Source organism: Zalophus californianus, chromosome 8 (genome assembly GCF_009762305.2).
Source record: "Zalophus californianus isolate mZalCal1 chromosome 8, mZalCal1.pri.v2, whole genome shotgun sequence".
Classification (NCBI taxonomy): Eukaryota; Metazoa; Chordata; class Mammalia; order Carnivora; family Otariidae; genus Zalophus; species Zalophus californianus.
In genome coordinates, this window is record NC_045602.1 from 64,379,115 (window position 1) to 64,397,245 (window position 18,131).

Below are 18,131 nucleotides of genomic sequence, written 5' to 3' on the forward strand. Positions count from 1 at the left end.
AGTGGGGAGTCTGCTTCTCCCTCTGACCCTCTTCCCTCTCATGCTCTCTCTCTCTCATTCTCTCTCTCTCGAATAAATAAATAAAATCTTTTTAAAAAAATAAAAAAAAACCTTTAAAACATCAAACGTATAATGAATCATTGGTTAATATTAACTTGTGAAACATTCAGCAATGATATATAATAAAAAACTTACTTTTGATACAATGCAGGGAAAGTCAGTAGAATTTCACAGTGAACATTAAAGCAAATTAATTAAAACACAGTAATGAAATTCTAACTTTATTTAAATAAAGGAGCTAACTGGAAAAGACAGCAAACAAAGAGGAATGTAACTGCATACTTATTATCTAAGTTAATTCTCTTACAAAGGACAAAGTCATACAATTCAATATAGATAAAAATCTAGAAATACAACTCAGGCCTAATGCGAAAAATTCATGCTACAAGAAGATCTAAAGAAATGAGGAGATTAAGAGATCATTACTGAAAAATCTCAATTTTCACTGAATTGTTGAGGAGTAGAGTGAGAGGTATATTTAGCAGTTATCAATGCTAATTGACAACAAATCATAGATTTTAGAGGTTAGAAGGTTACATTGTCCTGAAATTATAATTTATCACTTCTAAAGAATTCTTAAATGATGGTATAAGCATTTGTCTAAAGTTGACTGACTCACTTTTAATATCAAAAATTTACATAGCAGGTGCCTGGGTGGCTCAGTTGGTTGGGCAACTGCCTTCGGCTCAGGTCATGATCCCGGAGTCCCGGGATCGAGTCCCGCATCGGGCTCCCTGCTCAGCGGGGAGTCTGCTTCCCCCTCGGACCCTCCCCCCTCTCGTGCTCTCTATCTCTCATTCTCTCTCTCAAATAAATAAATAAAATCTTAAAAAATTTTAAAAAAATTTACATAGCAACTAGAAGACATTTAAAAAATTATTTTAAGTTTACCCTTCAACAAATCCTATTTTGGAGAGGGGAGGCCAGCAAAACACCTTATTTGCTTTACCTTACCTCCTTGAGTCCTACTCCACCCTGAGCATTCCTCCCAGCTCCTACCACTGAAGCCTAAAATCTTTGGCCAATGCATTTGTGAATACTGTGCTAAAGGTGAGTTAGAATGTGAAAACGGAGATTGGGCAAACCTTATGACATTATCACAATATCAGATCCTGTCATAAAATGCTTTATAGAGCGAAGGGGCTTGATGCTTACTGAGTGACAAATTTATCTCCTTTGTCTATAATTTCTGGGTCCTTATCTACTACCTAAGTTTTAAATAGGCATTCTACAGTTCATATGCAATGAAAGAGATCTCTCCCATTTATCTCATTCTCTGCATTCTCACACCTACTCCATTTCAGACCCCCATCTTCTCTTGACTGACCATAGTAATAACTTCCTAATAATTTTCCCCGACACCAGCCGCTAATGTCCTCAATATATCTTCTACATGTCAAAACAGCTACATTTCAAGAAACATACAGCTGATAAAAATAGCTTCCTTGCTAAAAATATATGATGCTCATAGAACCATGCTGAAATTTCTAATGATAACCTGACAAGGCCCCAATCCATTTTTTTTCAGACACACACACACACACACACACACGTTTTCTCTGCAGAACCCTAATACAATTGATGTGAGAAGTTAAAAAAGAGGTGTTGTGAATTGAATTGTGTCCCCAAAAAGATATGTTCAAGCCCTAACCCCTGGTACCTATGAATGTGACCCGATTTAAAGATGGGGTCTTTGCAGATGTAAATCAATTTAAGATTAGGTCATATTGGATAAGGGTGGTCTCTAAATCCAATGACTGGAGTCCTTATAACAAAAGGGAAAATTAGACACAAGTACACACAGGACGAAAGCCACTGTGATGACAGAGGCAGAGAGTGGAGACATTTAGAAGCCAACAAACACCATGGATTTGATGGCAAACACTAGGAGCTAGGCAGGAGGCACAGAACAGACTCTTCCTCAGAGCCCAACCACAGAAGGAACCAACCTTTCTGACACCTTGATTTCAGATTTTAGCCATAGAACTGCAAAAGAACAAATTTTAGGTTTTGTTTGTTTGTCTAAAGTCACTCAGTTTGTGACAGTTTGTTATGGCCGACTAGGAATCTAATACAAAGGGCAATGACTTTAAGAAAATATTTATGTTAACCTGAGTTTTCTTGAAAACAGTAATTTTATTTTTTTTAGGTTCTGTGAGATTAGTCTACCACACATTTAAGCATTGTGTTTTAACCAGAATTAGGGTCAACAAAGAATCTGAGTCAACTGAAATCTTCTGAACACATACATTTATGTATTAAACTGAGTATTTACTCTAAAGATTTATCACCCTTTGTATTTACCAGAAAAGGGGTAAAATATACAATAAAGTATAACTCTACTTTTTGCTTTCTATTTTTGATGCAGTTAATGAATCATTTTTGATTAATCATTGGAAAAACTCACTTGTAGTAGTTGGCAAAAATCCATCATATGTAATATCAAAATGCATTAATCAGGTTCCTTATTTTCAGATCATCTCTTCTCAGATTTTATTTATATTTTTGGCATTTTGATCAAAGCCTCTAGGTTGACTAGAGAGATGATTATTTTGCTACCTGAGTGTACCTTAGCAAAAGACAACAAATTTTCCCTTACATATATTGACTGTGATCCTCCTTAATGGTTTAGTCTCTCTCTGTTTCTCTGTCTGCTCAATGAGAAATCAGATTTATTTTCTGTGGCATATTTTCACATTCCTTCAAAAGGTACACCAAATTTGGAATAGAAATCAGTATAGTGATTCAGGTAAAGGTGCTCAAGTTGGCCTAGGTGTGGAAAAATCTGGCATGAGTTAGGGAATGTAAATGCATTAAATAAATTAGTTCTGTTTCTATAGTGCCAAATTCCTTCCACATTAGGACCTTGGCAGTAGTTTTGCCTGAAATGCTCTTTGCCCAGATGTCTGCATACCTGATTGATTTTTGTCAACAGTCTTACTTCAAATTTCACCTTTACTGATATAACTTTTCAACAGTTCTGAAGATTAATAATTATACCTAAGAGGAAGTGAAATTTATATCTGAGAAATAATAATAATAAAGTTTTATCTCAGTCTTTGCAGTACCCAGTTAAAATTTTCTCCAAATATAATGCATGGACTTATAAATGCTTTCCTTATTAAAGGGAAAAGGAATTAAAAAATATTAGTCATATATTCAAATCATTCAAATTATAAAATGAACTATAAAACCAGCTCAAAGAAACTGTAAATAGTTAATATTATTCAGAAGACATAGTTAGTAGGATACAGAAGTCGATTCTTCTGACCAGAATAATTAAAATCAAAAAGTAAGAAAGAAACAAAAGAATGAAATAACACAGAATCTGTAACAAGAAGAGATATCTATAAAGAATATTAATGAGGCTTTAAAAATATTATCTATATTTTACATATCTATCATATTATAAGTACAAATACATTATATTTTGCTAGTTGCCAAGATAATGGAGCTATTCACGACTGTGCTGGTACAAACCTGAATTGTAGACAGAACCTATAGGGGGTAACTCAGAGGAAGTGCCAAAATATTACTCTGCATCTACTATAGTGCCTGAAAAAAATATCCATTAAACATTTATTTTTACTGAGGCACTGCAGGTCTTTGTTAAAACATAACCTAATTTTTCTTCCCTGGCTTCTAGATGGTTTTGCTACTGTGTTCTGTAATTGTTTCTAGGATGTTTTTCTTTTCTCTGTCAGTTTCCCCAAACTTCTCTTTCTTTGGGCCTCTCACTTCTCATCCAGATTTATGTATGTCACTTTTGATGTTTTAAATTCTTACATGATCTATTTTCTCTCTTTACCCAGGAACTGCCCATAGAAAAAGCTGCTGCTTCTAGTCTATCACAGCTCCCCAACCATTTAACAGCTCTAAAGCTAATCCACTACCAGGAATTTTTCAGGATACTATGATTCTCCAAATCCAAATTATTTATCCATATTCATGTGAGGAGTCAGATAAAATTTGGCCTCGGGGAAAGCTTTCTTTGGGCCCCATCTCTTCCCACACTAAGCTTCCCACATGTGACATATCCTAATTATCTGCAGGCAACCAGCACTCTAAACCAGTCTAAACTCATCCCTTTGAACATGTAAGGGATTTTCATCCAGCAAATTTTACTAATTGTATTAGTTGTCTACTGCTGCATAACAAACTACCACAAACACAGCAGCTTAGAACAACACGTAATACTTGTTATCTCATAGCTTCAGTAGGTCAGAATTCCAAGGTGTGTATGACCAGGTTCTTTACTCAGGGTATCACAAATTGATATCCAGGCATCAGCAGTCTGAGTTCTCATCTTGAAGCCCTGGGAAATGTCTGCTTGCTGGTTCGTTCTTCAGGCTGTTAGCTGGATTCATTACTTTATGGCTGTAGGAGGTCTTTATTTTCTTGTAGGTTGTCAGAAAGGGACTGCCCTTGCCTCTGAGGCTCCATCACAGCAGTAGAGAGCCTTCCTTGAATCTCTCACATCCTTTGAGACTGTCTGATTTCTATAACAGCCAAAGACAACCTGCTTTTAAAGGGCTCAGGTGCTTAAGTTAGGCTCACCTGGATAATCTGCCTTTTGATTAACTCAAAGTCAACTGATTAAAAACCTTAATTACATCTGCTAGATTCCTCTGCCATGTAATATAACATAATCAGGGGCTTAACTTGAGAGAACTAAAATCATAGGATCTTCTTAGTATTCTGCCTACCATACTAATTAACTTAATTATTGTAGTTTTAATTAAATGGAAATCATAGAAATTTTGTTGTTGACATAAATATGCACAGAAAATAAACTTCACTAACCGAAAACCAAAGGATCTAAAAGAAAGAATCAAGTTAAAGCATAATGTTCACAGACTATGAATTATGAATTTTAAAAATTTCCATAGCAGTAATAAATGTGTAATAGATATTTATACTTTATAACCTCACAGATTTTAGAAAATATTATGCTTCATATATTTTTAATTTTTTTCATAGCATAATCAGGCCTCAACTTAAGGCCTGAAATATAACTTCATTATTCTAAATTCTATGGTAGCTGCTTTTCTAAAGCATAGTTACTTACTTCTAATTCAATAACATGCTTGGTGACTTTAATACTATCTGCTTGTCCATTTCAATTTCCTCTATAAATTGCACCAATTGTTATAAAATGTAAAACCACATGTTATCTTAACATGAAGGGAGTTATTTTAATATATTTGTTGTGTGGGGCTAAAGATACTGCATTAAGTTCTTGATTATGTAAAAACTCTCACCTGAGCTTATTTCATGCCACAATAAGTCACTACTACCTTACCAGAATGCATAGTCATTTTATGAATGCATAGTTACTTTATAAAATATTCTGTACCTAGAGTTGTAAGGAAAAACACAACTGATGTTAAGCTTGCTTTTAATAAGTTAATTATTCTGTTTGTACTTACATGCAATCTCAAACTTAAAATTACAACTCAAATTTGAAGTAAACGTGCCTAATAAAATTGCCCATTGTGGAAACAGGTATTAACTTCTGTGATCATAGAAAAGTAATTTTGAAGCCAGTGAAATTTAATATAGGGAAAATGAAATTTAAGCGTCATGATATTACAGTAAAAAACAAAAGAAAGAATTAATGAAGAACAATATAGATATACTGGTTTCTATGGTCTCAGAACAATGCATTTTCTTCAATACGTCCTTATCTCAGTTCATATTCTAATTTCTTTCATTTAATATTTACTCTCTCTTTATATACTATACATTTTCTCTGTACCTGTTTCTGTCAGTAGCTAGAGAAGAATCTTTGAGTCTTCACTTCATCTTTGTACCACGCTTCAGTTTCTTCGTCTACAAAAGGATGGATATTTACTAAATGATTTCAACTCCAAACCTTTATTGAGGGAAATAATATCATCCTGAGTCTTAGGCTGTCTATACAACTTTTTATACACAATGGTTAGCTTAAAACAAAACAGTCATTGTTAATGAGTGTACCCATTAGCAATGGTTTCTTTTTTTGGAATGATGAAATTGTTCTAGAATTAGATGGGGTAATAGTTACACAACCTGTGAATATAATAAAAGCCACTTAATTATGTACTTTAAATGGATGAATTGTATGGTATGCAAACTACATCTCAATAAAGCTTCAAAAAAAAAAAGGCAGTCATACATAAAGACAAAAGTTGACTGAAAAGAGGAGACAAAAATAAACCATGGGAGATCCGGATCTTATTTGATGTTATTAGCACAATCTATAATGACAGGATGGGAAACTTAGCAGAAAATGGAAAGCTATAACAAGAATTAAATGGAAATTCTATAACTTAATTAGATCGGTTTAAATCCAGATTAGACATAGCACAAGAGAGAATAAATAAACAAATATTTGTAAAACAAAAAATATTTAGATTGAAATTTTCAGAGAAAAAAGAATGGGAAATGCAGAAAACTGAGTAAGAGACATGAGATACCAGGAGAAGGTGTCTCAGAGGAGAGGAAGTAGAGAAAGGACCAAAAGCCATGTTCAAACAGATAATGGCTGACAGTTTTTCAAATCCAACAAAAAATAACAAGTATATATTTAAATATAAGTACTATGAATACAAAGTCAGATAAAAACAAATAAATCATACCAAACCATGGCATAGAAAATGATATAAAACAAAGACAAAAAATCAAAAGTCACTAGGGAAATAAAGATAAACTGCCTTTAAAATAGCAACAATAAGTCTAAGCATTGATATATTAATGGAAGACAAAAAAATGAAAGAACACCATAAAGTGCAAAAAGAAATTAACAAAAATGCTTTATTTATGGGAAATATTATTAAAGAGGAAAAATAAAACACTTCCAGAACAACAAAAAAGAGCAAAATAATAACTATCAGATTCTCATTAAGAAATATGAAATGAAATAGTTTAGAAAAACAAAAATGATACCAGAAGAAAAAAAACAGAGATGCAAAGAGGTATGAACAGTAATACAGCTCAAATATGTGGGTTTATTTAAATGTAGTGTGACTGTATAAAATAATAATAACCCTTTATGCTGCCTAAAATACAGAGGAGATGAAACCACGATAATAACAGGGTATTAAATGGTGTTCCCATTTTTATTTATTTTTATTTTTTTTAAAGATTTTATTTATTTGACAGAGAGATAGCAAGAGCAGGAACACAAGCAAGGGGAGTGGGAGAATGAGAAGCAGGCCTCCCGCTGAGCAGGGAGCCCGATGCAGGACTCAATCCCAGGACCCTGGGATCATGATCTGAGCCAAAGGCAGACGCTTAACGACTGAGCCACCCAGGCACCCCGATGTTCCCATTTTTAAACATCTTTACATTGTCTAGAATGTGATAAAATCCTAGTTTATATTATACTTGAATAAAGCAAAGATAAACGCTGTAATCTCTAGGAAAATCTGTAAAAGAATATTGGTAGAATGTCTGACTAATAAATTAATTGGGGTGGAGGTGCAATAATAAATAGTCATTAATATTTCAAAAGACAGAAAACAGTTGGAGAAAGAAACATAAAAGAAATAAAACAAAGATGAAAGCCAATATTAAAAAATTGGGATTTAAGTAAAAATATGTTGATATAAATGAACTAAAATTAGGCCAATTAAAAGTAAAGACTGTCAAACAAGACATACATCCAGTAGAAAGCCAGCTATGCTGCTTAAAAATGATGTACCTTGAATATATGGATACAGAAAAGTTGACAGTAAGAGACATGAAGCACTAATCAAAAGAAGGACAGCTCCACTAACAGGAGATAAGCAGATAAAAGAGTGACATGTCCTAATGATAAATGTCATTACAGCAGGATGTTATAACATCTTAACTTTATATGTACTTATTACACATAGACAAAAAAAGCAACAAAGGAATATATTTGAAAAATATAAAAACAAGTTTTACCTATTTAACATATATGTAACTCTGTAACTATAAGTACAAAATACATATTCTTCACAACTATAAGAAAAAGATTAATCAAAATTGATTATATCCTGAAATATAGCACAAATTTAAATAGATTTTTAAGGATTAGATTATACATGTTCTCAAACCACAGCTGAACTAGTCTAGAAATCAGTAAAACAGAGATAACTTACCTTCGTCTCAAAATTAAATAATGCATTCTTAAATAACTCATGCTTTAAAAAATAATTATAATAAAATTTTTAAAATATTTTAACTGATAATAAAAAAAAGAATGTATGTGTGTCATTTAGCCACAAACATGCTTAGAGGGAAATTGCTAGCATTAAGTACACGTATTGGACAAGAAGAAAACCTGAAAATCTGATTTTAATATCCATTTCAAGAAGTAAGTAAAAAAAAAAAAAGCAATTAAATCCAGAGGAAGTTGAAGAAAATAGTACAGATAAAAAAGTGTACATGAAAGAACCAGTAAAATCAGAATGGTTCTATAAAAAGACTAATGAAATTGATAAACCTCAGGCAAAGTAGATCAAGGATAAAATTGAGAATGTACATATTACTAAGATCTTATACTCATTACTAATCCTTCAGAGACTGAAAAGAAAATGAAACAATATTTTGCATCACTTAATGAAAACAAACTTTAAAATTCAAATAAAATGGACAAATTCTTATAAAAACACAATCAACCTAATGCAAAAACACAGAAAAATTCAGAATATATGCACATTTATATATGCATATGTACATATGTATATGTACATATATATATATAATTCATAATTGAAAACCTTTCTACACACATGCAAACACATATCTTTAGGCCAGAATAGCTTTGCAAAATGCATTCTATGTATTTAAAGAAGAAATAATAATGATCTTTCCAGGGAATATAAAATGGCATTATACTTCCTATCTTATTTTATGAGGACAATATAATTTAAATAACAAAATATGACAATAGTTACATATACTTCTGGAATGTAATTCAGCATATGAACAGAAAAAATATCTCAATAAAGAAACAGAAATAACTATTTCAATCAAAAAAGAAAAATAATTTGATAAAATAATACTCCATAAAAATTGATAAAAAGCTCTTACTAAAACAGACATAAACAAGATATATGGGCAACATCATCATTAATAGTAAAAGATCTAATCTATAGACACTATAAATCAATGTATATACATTTTCATGAACTAGAAGAATTAATAGTATAAGGCTCTAAGGACAAAGTAAATATTTTCATTCTCTAATATCTCCTTTCCCAAGACCCATTTGCTCCTCACCTTCCAAAAGTGTTAGACATGTGGTCTCCTTTATGGTGGAGCCATCTGTTTCCATTCAAAGAATAGGAAAACTTATTATCCCCTGGGTCAAATCCTTGTATCCTGACATGAGACTCTCTACCTTTCTCTACCTAGATAGAATTTATTTGCACTAAAAATATAAGGTTTCTCTCCCCCTCTCAGGAGGTGAAGTAAACTGTGTCACTGTCAAGCTTCTATATAAGATCCTAGATTCATAATTTTGGGATTCCTCTTCTGCAGTAAAGACCATGGTATACACAGCTGACATCTGCTCTTACACATCTCTTGAGCAGAATTAGAGGAAGGAAAATTGCTGTTATTGCTCTAAATAATAAGTTGGATCTCTTATTCAGAAATCTTGTGCTTGCTTTCCCAGCAAAAATAAATGTTTTTCTGAAAAGATGGTAATTTTTTAAAAATGGCATACTTTTTTGTTTGTTTGTTTTGAGATGCCCTGATTTTTAATGTCTTACGGGGTACTATTTTATTTTTTTATTGTTTTTTAACATTTTAATTCCAGTATAGTTAACATAAAGTGTGTTTCAGTTGTACAATGTAGTGATTCAGCAATTCTTTATATTACTCTGCTCATTGTGATAAGTGTGCTCTTAATCCCCTTCACCAATTTCATCCACCAGCCCCACCCACATGCCCTCTGGTACCCATCAGTTTGCCCTCTATAATCAAGAGTCTGTTTTTTGGTTTGTCTCTTTTTCTCTTTTTTCTTTTGGTTTATTTCTTAAATACCACATATGAGTGAAATCATATGGTATTTGCCTTTCTCTGACGTATTTTACTTAGCATTATATTGTCTAGATCCATCCATGTTGCAAATGGCAGAACTGTATTCCCTTTTAAAATGGGATAATTTTAAAAATAAAAAGCACTGATCATAAGATTTAATGTACCTTATGGGTTTTTCATTCAAAGCCTTCTATTTTTTAAGGAAACAGATTTCATAGTTCTCTGTTATTCTTTTATCTTAAGTAGCAATGTCAGGATTACTATAAAAATTTTTTAAAATGCTTTACATTTTAGTATTACAGAACCTCACAGATATTCATTTAAAAGAAAAATAAAATGCTGTATTTTGACTCAGTTTTCCACTGAGAATGTTAGAGACCAAGTTGCAATGTGCCTTAATACCACAAGTGGTACTGGAGTATTCATTTCTATTGTTCTAAGCTTCCAAATCATAGAAGCTTAAATTTGGAAAATACCTTAGAGTTTTTACAAATATCTGTGACTTATCCTTACCAAAAAAAAACAAAAAACAAAAAACAAAACAAAACCTTCACTAAATGAGGGAAACATGAACTCACTGCTATTTGTTTTATTTCAGCACTCACTATTAAAAGCAAATTAAAATTTCATAGTCTTGAATATTTTCAATATGTCTGGGTTTAGGGAAAGAGAGTGGACCAAATTATTTTTTACTTATAAAACCAAAAGGTAATTTTAAACTTTCTCTTTAAGGACAGGAGAAATACACCCATATATATCCATTTTCTCATTCAATACTCACACTTTTACTGTGAAGACATGATTCTGAATCATGCCTTCTGAAGACATGATTATGTATTTTTCAAAAGACATATATGGATATTGCATATAGGATCTGAATAGACATTTCTCCTAAGAAGACATACCAATGGTCACCTGATATATGAAAAGTTGCTCAACACCACTAATTAGCAGGAAATACAAATCAAATCCACAATGAGGTATCACCTCACACCTTTTAGGATGGCAGTTATCAAAAAGACAAGAGATAAGAAGTGTTGGCAAGGATGTGAGGAGAAAGAACCCTTGTACATTATTGGTGGGAATGTAAATTGGTGTAGCCACTATGGAAAGCAGTATGGATGGTCCTCAAAAAAGGATAAATTGAACTAACATATGATCCAGCAATTCCACTTTTGGGTATTTATCCAAGGAAAACAAAAAGAAAACTAATTTGAAAAGATATATGAATCCCTATGTTCACTGCAGCATTATATACAATAGCAAAATTGTGGAAACTAATTGTCCATGAATAAATGAATGGATAAAGAAGATGTGGTATGTGTACACACACAAACACACACAATAGAATACTATTTGGCCATAAAAAAAGAATGAAATCTTGCCATTCTCAACAATATGGATAAACCCAGAGAGTATTATGCTAAGTGAAATGAGTCAGACAGAGATAGACAAATACTGTATGATCTCTCTTATACGTGGAATCAAAAAATAAACAAAACAAAACAAAACTCACGGACAGGGAGAAGAGAGTAGTGGCTGCTAGGTGGAGGGGAGCCGGAGGATGGGTAAAATGAGTAAATAGGGTCCGGAGATACAGACTTCCAGCTGTGAAATGAATAGGTTATAGGGATGTAGTATACAGTATGGTGACTACAGTCAATGGTATTGTAGTACGTATCTGTAGGTTGCCAGGAGAGTGGATCTTGAAAATTCTCATTCTCAGACAAAAAACCTTTTTTGTAACCTTAATGGTGATGGATAGTGACTAGAGTTATGGTGGTGATCACTTATTTCACAGTGTATAAGTGTTGAATCACTATGTTGTACACCTGAGACTAATACAATATTGTATGTTAAAGATTTATTTTTTTAATCTGTAACTAAAGGACTGGGAAAGGGGCAACCTAGTGAGACAGAAAAACTTAATGACTTTTCTCCAGTCAAATAGCAGAGAAAAGTTGTGGGCCCAACCCCATCCACACCAAAATAGGGGAATGGGAAACCTGGACTTCCACCCTCCCTACACTATGACACAGCACCCAAGCTTCTCGATCCCTACTCACCTCCAAGGTAGTGTCAGAAAAGGCTAAATGCATCAACAGTGGCCAAGGGGGAAAACTAGACCTCTATTCCTATGTGGCGGCAATAAGAGCAACTTCCCCTTTCACGTTAGGGCACTGTCAGAGAAAATAAGGTAAAACGGAAAGTTAGTAAGATCCAGAGTCTCAAACAATACTCAAAATGTCCAGGTTTCAATAAAAAAATCACCAAACATAGCAAAAGCCAGGAATATTTCACTGATTGAAAAAAAGGAGAATCAATAGATGCCAATACTGAAAATACAGAGATGTTACAATTACCCAGCAAAATTTTGAAGCAATCATAAAAATATGTTAGTGAGCATTTAAAAACAAACATGAAATAAAATTAGAGATCAGCAAAGAAATAGAAAATATAAAGAAAAAATAACTGAAAATATATAAGTAAAAATGTAATGAGGAAAATAAAACTAAATATATAGGCTAAATAGCATAATGAAAGCTAAACAGCACAATGGAATTAAAAAAAAAATGGGCAAAGTACCTACACCTACATTTTTCCAAAGAAGACATACAAATGGCCAACATGTACATGGAAAGGTGCTCAACATGACTAATTATTAGGGAAATGCAAATCAAAACCACAATGAGATACCACCTCACATCTGTCAGTATGGCTGGTATCAAAAAGACAAAAGATATCAAATGCTGGCAAGGATTACAGAAAAGAGAACACTTGTGCAATGCTGGTGGGAATGTAAATTGGTATAGTCAAAACAGTATGGACCTTTCTCAAGAAATTAAACACAGAACTACCATATGATCTTGCAGTCCCATTTATCGGTATATATTCAAAGGAAACAAAATCATCTCAAAGAGATGTTTGTATTCCCATGTTCATTGCACCATTATCCACAATAGCCAAGGTATGGAAACAACTTACATGTATGTGAAAGAATGAATGGGTAATGAAAATGTGGTATAAAATGTGACATTAAATTAGGTTCTGTTGGAAGGAAGTAATGGATATAGCAGCTAAAGGCAGAGTGACTAATAGTGTCTACTACATTCAGCTCAAATGTCCCTATTGAAGAAATTATACAATCCCTAATGATTTATTAGAGATATTGCAGCCAAAATATCTAAATAGGTGGAAATAGCCATTCTTTCTTCCCTTCTTTCCTTCCTTCCTTTTTGAGTAGGTACTGGATTACATACAGATCAGTCCTTCAGTCACAACTTGAACCGAGTTTGCGTGTGGTTGTCTGATACCCACCTTCCAGTACACTGCTTACTTCCCAGCTCTGTTTCTTACCAGATGCTACAACAATTACATTTGACTTTAGAATTCACTCACACTAGGATGAAGTAAATAGATATTTCTGCTTCATTTGCCAGTACAGCTGTATTTAAATTGTGTTAATAACAGATACAAGAAATCACACATATAAGAATTGTTAGATATCTGGTTATAATACAGGCTAAGAGAAACATAAGATAACTCTACTCTCAGATGGGAAGTTTTCAATATGCCTTTGGACTTTATACCTTTTACTGTAACTGTAATTAGAAAAACTGAATAATTAGAGTTTCATACCTCACTTTCTTCTTCCTTACCTACAATAATGACCAAGAGGCAAGACTTAAAAAACCTCGAGCTTATCTCTTCTCCCAATAGTCTATCCTCTGAACCTATGAGTTTACACTACATCAAAGTAAGCACTTATTTTTTACTTTTCTTGAGTATGCTGACACATAAAAATTAATTCCCTTATTTATCTGTGCATGAATACTAATTGAATGCTTATTTTGTATTTTCTGAAAATTAAAAAAAGTTTTAATCAATATGGGAATACCAACATTTCCTCAAAGCTACAGTTATCTACCTACTTGGAAAGCGGTACTTTTTTCCACTTTGAATATTTTCTGATGTGGCAACAAATTCTACACAACTCACAAGTGATAAATCTGAAATAATACAAGAATACAGCAGATGTGCAAAAAATGTTCTTAGGACTTTTTTTGTTAAGAAAAATGTAGGAAATGATCAGATGTGTACAGATGGATGGTTAATTATATAAAGAAATCATGCCAGAAACAATACGAAATCTTGTATTCAAAAGACTTCCCTTATTTATAAAACATTTTCCCTTTACTATCACAAATACACTCTGTAATAAAATCTTCTTTGTTCACTTTAGTTACATAAAAAACACAGCCTCGGGTTAAATACAGTAGAGTTTACATGCCAATGAGTTCAAATTGTGCAGGAAATTTAATTTTAGTTAATTGCTCTGGCTTTTTATTACATAGTTTACTAGTTCCAGGACCACTACATTTGCTGATATACATATATGTATGTGTCTGTATATTGCATATGTTTGTATGTATATATGTATTTCCAGATTTACTAAACACTTTCCTCCAAAGAAAGTATTCTCTGATTGGTCAGCAAAATCATATTCCTGGATGTAATTAAATCTACAGAAATATTTATCTAGCAATATCTGATCAGTTCACATCTTTAAGGTTCCTAAGTCTCCACTCATATTGTATCAAGGATTGCCCCATTCTTTAAACCAAACTTACATTTTCCTGGGTTACAAGCTCTGAATGAAATCTAATCTTTTTTTTTTTTTTTTTAAGATTTTATTTATTTGACAGAGAGAGACACAGCGAGAGAGGGAACACAAGCAGGGAGAGTGGGAGAGGGAGAAGCAGGCTTCCCGCCGAGCAGGGAGCCCGATGCACTACTCGATCCCAGGACCCTGGGACCATGACCTGAGCTGAAGGCAGACCCTTAACGACTGAGCCACCCAGGTGCCCCTGAATGAAATCTAATCTTGTTGGCTTCAACTGCAAGGTCTGCTGAGGTGACTTTTGCCTACCATTGTGCCTTCTTTCCTTGCTAAAATCCCATCACAACCTTCTCCTTCCCATTCCTTAAACATAAAGTTCTTAATTGCCAGTGAGGGCCCCCTTGATCTTCCATCTACAGTATCTACCCCCTTACCCAAACAACACTTATGAGCTCTGAATTTTCTTCTTTATTTGTGACTCCTCTTTTGCCCTAACCCAAATGTATAATACTCCATATGACCAGGGTGTTAGACTGCTTGTTTACTGATTTATTCCTTGTGTCTTGAATAGTCTCAGGGAATAGTAGGTGTTAAATAGCAGTATTTCAATCCCATACTTTACTTTGAGCTTGTCATAGTCCAGTAATAAAAATGTGGTACTTCAAACCTATGTATTTTGTTTTGACAACAATTATTTACCAGTCCAAGTTCTCAGACTTGGCTTTACCCTATTATCACCTGGAGCTTCTACAGAACACAGATGGTAGACCTCAACCCCAAACTCTACATTTAATTTGTTTGGACTGTGGACCAATATTTGTAACAACATCCATAGATGACTCTACTGTTCAACTATAGATGAGAATCTATGATCTAAACACAGTTATCATTTATAAAGAGTTTAGGTTAAATGCCTAAAAGTATATGGGTTTTAAAAAATCATGTAACCTAACTCCAATTTGTCTCTACATAAATGCCTTCCTTCTATATAGTTATTCTAGGTCTGTACATACCGTTTATTTTTGCTTACACATATCTTTATATACTACAAAATACTGACTTAATATTTCTTAGTTGGCACTAAGAATGGTGTCTTACAATTTAATTCATCATACTGGCTAGATGAAACTGATTCACAATGAAATATTTTCTTGACAAAAAAATCAATTTAATTAATCTCACTGTTAATTCTTTTTTTATATATATCAGTCCAACAGAAGTACAGTTTGAATATTCAACAAAATTAGGAAACTTAAATTCTCTTATAAACATTAAGGAAATTAAATCTTTAATCCAAACAAAAAACCAATCGATAAGACAAACAATATTATCCTCATAGAAAACTCCAGAGCAGGTGGTTTCACAAGAAAATTTTACCAAATATTTATGAATAAATTAATACCAATCTTATATAAACTCTACCAGATAATGGAAAGGGAAAAGTTACCAGCTTCTCTTATAACTTATCTTGCTTATAGAATTGGACAAAGAGATCATAGAAAAGGATAATTACAGGTCATTTTTACTCAAAATCATAGATGAAAAATCCCATATAAAGTATTAATCAAATTTGGCAAAGGCCTAGAGCTCCACTTTTGCACCCAAAATTTGAAATACCAACATGAATATTTTTCTTCTGCTTACTCTCAATATACTAGCTTTACATTGGTAAACCTAGACATGGGTTCAGTGAGAAGGTTCAGAAGTCTGTTTGGATCAGGTACTGTACTGACAGTGTTAATATTAAATCTGTGGAGCCAAAGGGAAAAAAGAATGAAAAGAGAGAAAGAAAGCAAAGAGATGCTTCACTGACGGAAAGTTCCAGGGCAGTGATTGTATCCGGTGCCCCAAAGCAATGATCAAGTAGCAGAAATTATCCAAGTCAAATTAAATACATTGCAAGCCGTGTGTAAGACCAGGAAACAGAAATTCAGATCTAGGGTGATGATACAGGAAGAGCAGGAAAGCAGGGGCAGCCAAAATGTGGATCCAAAAAGACCCAGGTCTATCCTAAGTGTTAGAATTTGGCCGCGCTGCCTTTTCTTCCATTCCTCCCATACAAGCTTTCAACCCCAGACTTTAAAAGGTACTGCTATTGGTGTCCACAGGGATTACAGTAGCAAATTCAGGGTTTAGAAACCAAACCGATGAGACTGGTTCTTATGTTAGTCCTTGAATTCTTCTACGTTCTACAGTCAGTGATTATGATCTTAACCCAACCTACTACATACAGATGATATTGGATGGGAAACAGTAGCACAGTTAAACTGCCCCCAGTTGATGGATTCAAAACCGTTCAAACAGTTCAAAACAGTTCCCCTGCTAAGCCTGGGCCTAGAAGAGATGAAATGACACATTATAGGCAACCTCGTGATGAAAGGGAACTTGTATTATAATTTACATATTGTACTCTTGTAATTTGTAATTTGCATAATTATTCCATCTAAATTGAAAGTTCCAATACAGATGTAGAGTTGGACAGATATAAATTTGTAAATATACTAATATGTTTCATATTAGTATTTAATAATATATAATTATATATAGCATTTTCTGGTGAACTATTGTCCTGAAATTGGTACTGAATTACATAGTTTCAGTAACATTAAATATTAAATTGACTTAAAAAAATAAAATAAAATAAAATAAATATTAAATTGACTTTAAATTATCTTCAGAAAAAAAACCCTGAAAATGTATATAAGTGTGCATTTTGCATTTCTCTTAGGTTTTTCACCAACTTTATGTGTTCAAAGTTATTTTAACAGAAAAATTATCTACCTGATTTACTGACAAAGGCTACCTAGGGAATTGCTAATCTTAAAAGTAGGCAAATAAATAATGCTCACAAGGAGACACTATGAGTTATTTTTCATCTACATTTGTGTTCAACTGTTCATTTCCTGCCTATTCAACAATTTTTAATCTCTCCCTTAAACAATAACTTTGTGTCTCCAACTAACAATCTGAAAAAAACACTGTATTTTAGAAAAGAAATTAATTTCCTAGTTAAAGAAATGCAAAAGCGACCTGCTGCATTCTCACATTTATTTTATTTTTACTACTCTCCTGTCACTTAGATATAGGTGAACCAATTTAAACTAAATTTGAATTAAAAAATAAAGCACTCCTGGGCTTAATCCCCATGTGTTGAGCTTCTGTCTCAGAGTCTGTTTTATAGTTGAGTTACAAATATTGAAGGAAATTTATAATGGAACCTGGGACAGCCTCATTTTGTAATGGGAAGTAGTGGTCACCAGACATGAGGGAATATATTGTTCTTAGATGTCAACCTCTTTACCTTTCTAAAATGGTGAGTCTGGAGTTTAAAACTCAATATCCATATATTTGTTTCACATACCACTTTGTCATAACACAATATCTTTCCCTGCTGAGGTGGAAAAGGGTCTAGTTTAGTAATAAAAAAGAGGTGGGCAGGAATTGCTAGATAATT

General features: G+C 33.1%; 1 long non-coding RNA gene across 4 annotated transcripts in view; it reads right to left on the reverse strand.

The window, feature by feature from the left end:
• LOC113938078 overlaps nt 1-18,131 on the reverse strand; it is a 428,734-nt gene that overhangs the window by 159,649 nt on the left and 250,954 nt on the right. For 2 of the 4 annotated variants that reach the window (XR_004820262.1, XR_004820263.1), the window contains exon 4: nt 12,123-12,236. The exons of the other annotated variants lie outside the window; for them this stretch is intronic. This is a non-coding gene — a long non-coding RNA (uncharacterized LOC113938078). The remainder of the gene's footprint in view (nt 1-12,122; nt 12,237-18,131) is intronic. 4 annotated transcript variants of the gene reach the window in all.